Source organism: Microtus ochrogaster, linkage group LG4 (genome assembly GCF_000317375.1).
Source record: "Microtus ochrogaster isolate Prairie Vole_2 linkage group LG4, MicOch1.0, whole genome shotgun sequence".
NCBI lineage: Eukaryota > Metazoa > Chordata > Mammalia > Rodentia > Cricetidae > Microtus > Microtus ochrogaster.
The window spans coordinates 48,721,075-48,726,013 of NC_022030.1; the positions used below are offsets into that span (position 1 = coordinate 48,721,075).

Here is a 4,939-nt window from a genome sequence, read left to right on the forward strand (position 1 = left end):
AGAAAGATGGAAAGAGGAGGTACCCAAGCTGGGACAAAGATGTGGGATTTTCAGTCCACTGTGGTCTTGAATATTGAGATTTCTCTTCACTCTAAAATGTCTCTTTTTCGGCCTCGAATCATATGAAGGTCTGGTCCATTACTTCCCTCCTAGTCAGGAGGGTAGGGGAAGAAAGATACTTCTGATGTCTCCCACACCCCTGAGATTTCTGGCCATTTCCTAAGGTTGTAAATAAGCATTGACAAATCTTAGTCAAGGCGATAAACTTCAAGCGGCCACAAGAGTGTGCCTGTGAGGAGCCCGCGGATTTTTTTTTTTTTTTTTTCCTGCCAAACCAGAATTAGCCGGTATAGGAATGAACCAGCGTGGAGCTCTGAAATTGCACGGATTGGAAGAAAGCTCAGGGTAGGCTCGGACCCTTTCAAATGCACCCTTTTTAAAGGCTACGGGACGGAAGCATCGAGCCTTAGGCTCCAGAGGTTCACCTGGCCAGACAGCGAGCAGAGGGCGAGTCCCGGAGCCCTGCACCGAGCGCACGGAGCCGGGCGGAGAGCCGAGCCCCAGGCGCCGCATCTGCAGGATGCTGGTCGATATTGCCACCAATCCCCACGCCCAGCGGCCCCGGGTTCTCGGAACAGTGCTGCAAGTTCACGGGTGGGGACCAGGAGCCGAGTGAGACCGTAGCCCTGCAGGCTGCGTGCGGTGAGTACCCTAGGGCTGTGCTGAGGCCAGAGATTGCCGCCCGCAGGGTTGAAGCATCTCTGAACTGGCGGATACTGGCAGATACCGGTCGATACTGGTTGGTGTCCGCGGCTCCTCCAGGGACCCTCAACGGGGCGAGAGCCCGGGAAAGGGTGGGGGAAGAGAGGGACTTGGGCAGGGCGGTGGTACTCCCTCGTCCTCCAAACTGCAGGCGGGGACGCGCACCGTCCAGGGCTTCGCGCGCCCGGGCACCAGAGCGCGCGTCACCTCCTCGCCCGGCCTCGCGCTCAGGGGCTCTCGAGGCCCTAGTTTACTACTTGAAGTAGACGGTGATGGGGCTACAGCTATCGACCTCCGAGAGTGAGGGTGTCTCTGTGTCTGGGTCCCCTAGTGGAGATGGAGGCTGTGAGGGTGTAGCATCTCGCGCGGATGGACCTGGGCGGCGGATGCTGAGCCCCCGGGAGCTGCTCGGATCCGGCATCTTCAGAGAGGAAAGGGGCTAGTGAAGATCCAGCACAGCCATTAAAGAGCAGAGGCTTCCACAGCCTGACAGGGTTTTTTGAGCTCATCTCTGCCTACCAATTAAGCCCTTTCTTCCTGCGGAAAAGTTGGTTCAGGCTCATTAGCAAGGATACCTGGAGGTGCTTATTAGCAATCAGAAAGATTCTTCTTCTCCTGGTCAAAGGAAAAAAGGGAAGAAGAAAAGGGAGAAAGGGGAGGGGGTTGGAGAAGAGGTTGAGACTGATTATAGATCTGTTCATATTTGAACTTCACAGGGCACCCATTAAACAACTGTCTCACTTTCAGGACTGGGGATGTAGTTCTGTTGATAGGGTGTCTGCCTAGCATGCATACGGCCCCTGGGTTCAATTCCCCCAGCACTTCCTAAACCCAGCACTGTAATACAACACTCATCTGGCAGGGGGATGAGAAGTTCAAGGTCATCCTTCAACCTGAGGCCAGCCTGGGCTATCTGAGATCCAGTCAAACACACAGACGTTTCAGTTGTCTTAATCAGTAAAATGGGGTCATTTGGGACCTCGATACCAACTAGCCAAGACCATCGTGGCAAAAACCACAGAGCACAGCCCTGGCCCATTTTCTTACACACACACACACACACACACACACACACACACACACACACACACCCTTTACAACCCAATATGAAGCCAGCTGAGCTGCCTCCTTTTCAGCTCAGGGGCCTCTAGCGCGCCCTCTACCGGCCTGAAATGCCCGGTGTTAAACTGTTTTAGACTACGGTTGAAGAATTCAGCCTACCCCTTTGGGAAGAGATTCCAATTTTAGTTTTCACTTGTCACGCACCCCCTTTTGCTTATCATTATAATTAGTTCATCGAATTAGACATAGTGACAGCCCAATTAAAAAAATGAACAACTTGCTTGTAAAAATTCCTCCCATGACGGAACTGTAAAAAGTTAACCATATTTTAATATATGGTACGCTCCAGAAAAAAAAAGCTGACATTCTCACTTTCCCCATTACTCCATTGTGTAGCCTATATTTGTCACTTCAATGTCACTCCATTCTCATTTATGACTTTTATTTATTTACTCTTAAATTTTTTAAAGACCTTTCGCGTTTTTTAAATGTGTGTTGTATGTGCCTGCTTGTCTGTGTGTGCGCCATGTTCCTCTGAGGCCAGATGATGTCATTGAGTCCCAGGGAACTCCAGTCAGTTATGAGTCACACTATGTGGATGTTGGGAAGTAAACCCTCTGCCAAAGAAACAAGTGCTTGTAACTGCTGAGCCATCTCTCCAGCTTCCCTTAAAAAATGTATTTTATGCGTGTGATTATTTTGTCCACACGTATGTGTGTACTGTGTGCATGCAGTACTGGGTTGGGGTACAGACTAGAAAAGGGCATCAAGCTAAATATCAAGACACAACCATCCCCTTTGTATCAGGAACCCATTCCCAAGACAGCTAACCCACTCCAAGGACAGTGGCCTTAATCCATTCCTGAATTTGGGGCCCTGTGGCATATACCTATTAAAGGACCCACCTGTTACTATGGTTGCAGTAGCGGTTAGGTTTCAACATGAGCTTGGGAGGAAATAGTCAAATCGCACCAGAGTAAACACTTGTTTTCCTGTAGACTTCCAATTTAGTGACATAGTCGGATAAGGAACTGTGAAGCCAAGGAATGATCGCTCTTTGAAAGGTATAAGTTCAAAATGCAAATACTTGGTTTACTATTTGCTTGGTTCGGATTTTGTTGTTGTTGTTTCTGTGTTTGTTTTTCTTGAAAGGGGGATCTCTTGAGACCTAGGTTGTCCTCAAACTTGCTGTATAGTGAGGCTGGCCTTGAACTCCTGATCCTTCTGTTGCCACCGCCCACATGCTAGGGTTGCAGGCATGCACCATAATATTGTTCTGTTCCCCAGGCTTTTTTTTTAAGACAAATACTGTGTACCCCAGGCTGGTCTCAAATTCCCAGCGATCGGCCTGTCTCAGCCTACCGTTTTCTGTAATTGCAGGCACGTTCCACCATACCTCTTCATGCGTTCTTTCAGGGAGATCAGGCGGGGCCCCTGAGGTCTCAGTAAGCTATTTACTCCACCTCCGTTCAACCAGAGTTGTCTGCATGCAATGCCATCTTCTGTCTTCACACTTGGGCCTCTTGTATAAAACTGTCCGTTACATGCTACTCACCAACATTCATGTATGATCAAAGAAACTGGAAATGCCCAGAGCAATTCCATGGCAGTCACATTGTTAACCCATAAAATAAATAATTCAGTAAGAATATACAGTTCTTAACACTGCCACAGAAAAATACTTAATATTTCAGGTACTTTTCTGTGGATTGGACAACTATCATTTTATTTTGTGTATGTACATGGCGGTGTTTATGTGCATTTGTGTGTAGGTGTGTGCTCATTTTGTCATGGAGATCAAAAATCAATGTCACTGGGTGGTGGTGGCACATACTCTTAATCCCAGTACTAGGGAGGCAGAGGCAGGCAGATCTCCATGAGTTGGAGAACAGCCCCTGGTCTACAGAGTGAGTTCCAGGGCATCCAGAGCTACACAGAAAAACCCTGTCTAGAAAAAAAAAATCAATGTCAAGTGTCTTGATTGATCTCCACCATTTTGCATACTTGTTATGTTTTTAGATGCTTTTATTTAAAAGAAATTCATTGTGTATGTACGCATGTGGGTCTGAATGTCTGTGTACCGTGTCTGCAGTACCTGCAGAGGCCAGAAGGCGGCACTGGATGCACTGGACAGGCAGTTGTAAGCTTCATGATGTGGGTCCTGCTGACTCAACGGAGGGTCTCTGGAAGAGCAACCAGTCCTTCTAACCACTGACATCTGTCCAGCCCCTGGTTTCCCTCGTACTGGAGGGCAAACCCAGGGTTTCACTCATGCTGAGTCAGTGCACTACCGCTAAGCCACATCCCTTCTGTTCTAGCATAAATCAAAGTTGATTTCAATTTCAAAGGAAATAGTCAAAGGGAGTGAAATGTTTTCGTATGTACCAACTGAAAATGCCACTCTCCAGATGAGCCTTTCACCACACAGCTTTGCTCTTTTCACTACTTCTTGTTTTGTTTTTAAAGACAGGGTTTCTCTGTGTAGCTGTTTGCCTCTGTCTCCCCAGCACGGTATTCATTTGATGTTATTTTAGGTTCTCCGTGTCCATATTCAGTCTATATACCATGCTAAATACCATGCTCCACCTGTACAGGCGCTGGGGTAGCAAGCATCCTTCCGTCTCCCGGATGCTTCCTGGCTCCAAGCCTGCAGTGGTGCATGCACCTCTTGACTTTAACCTCCCAACAGTCATTTCCACTTGCAGGCAACGGTTGCTTCTGTTATCCTAAACATTAGGACCCTTTACAATCTCCACACTCACCATTCTCAGATGGTGAGCTAACTCCCTAGTTCACCAAAGACATTAAACTATAGGGCTCAGCCGGGCAGTGCCTATTTAATCCCAGCACTCGGAAGGCAGGGGCAGGTGGATCTCTGTGAGTTCAAGGCCAGCCTGGTCTACAAGAGCTAGTTCCAGGACAGGCTCCAAAGCTACAGGGAAACACTGCCTCAAAAAAACAAACAAGCAAACTATCTACAGGGCTTGACTTGCCATCCCCACTATTTACTCAGAGAACAGATGTTATCAAGACTGGTCTGTCTTACCCATCACATCCAGGGGGCTCTCTCTCTCTCTCTCTCTCTCTCTCTCTCTCTCTCTCTCTCTCTCTCTCT

At 48.2% G+C, this 4,939-nt stretch overlaps 1 protein-coding gene across 2 annotated transcripts in view; it reads left to right on the top strand.

Moving 5' to 3' along the window:
- The first annotated feature begins 358 nt into the window (after positions 1-358).
- Slc16a14 (solute carrier family 16 member 14) overlaps positions 359-4,939 on the top strand; it is a 26,150-nt gene continuing 21,569 nt past the window's right edge. For both annotated transcript variants that reach the window (XM_005361508.3, XM_026786058.1), the window contains exon 1: positions 359-702. The gene's annotated coding sequence lies outside the window, so the exon portion shown is untranslated. The remainder of the gene's footprint in view (positions 703-4,939) is intronic.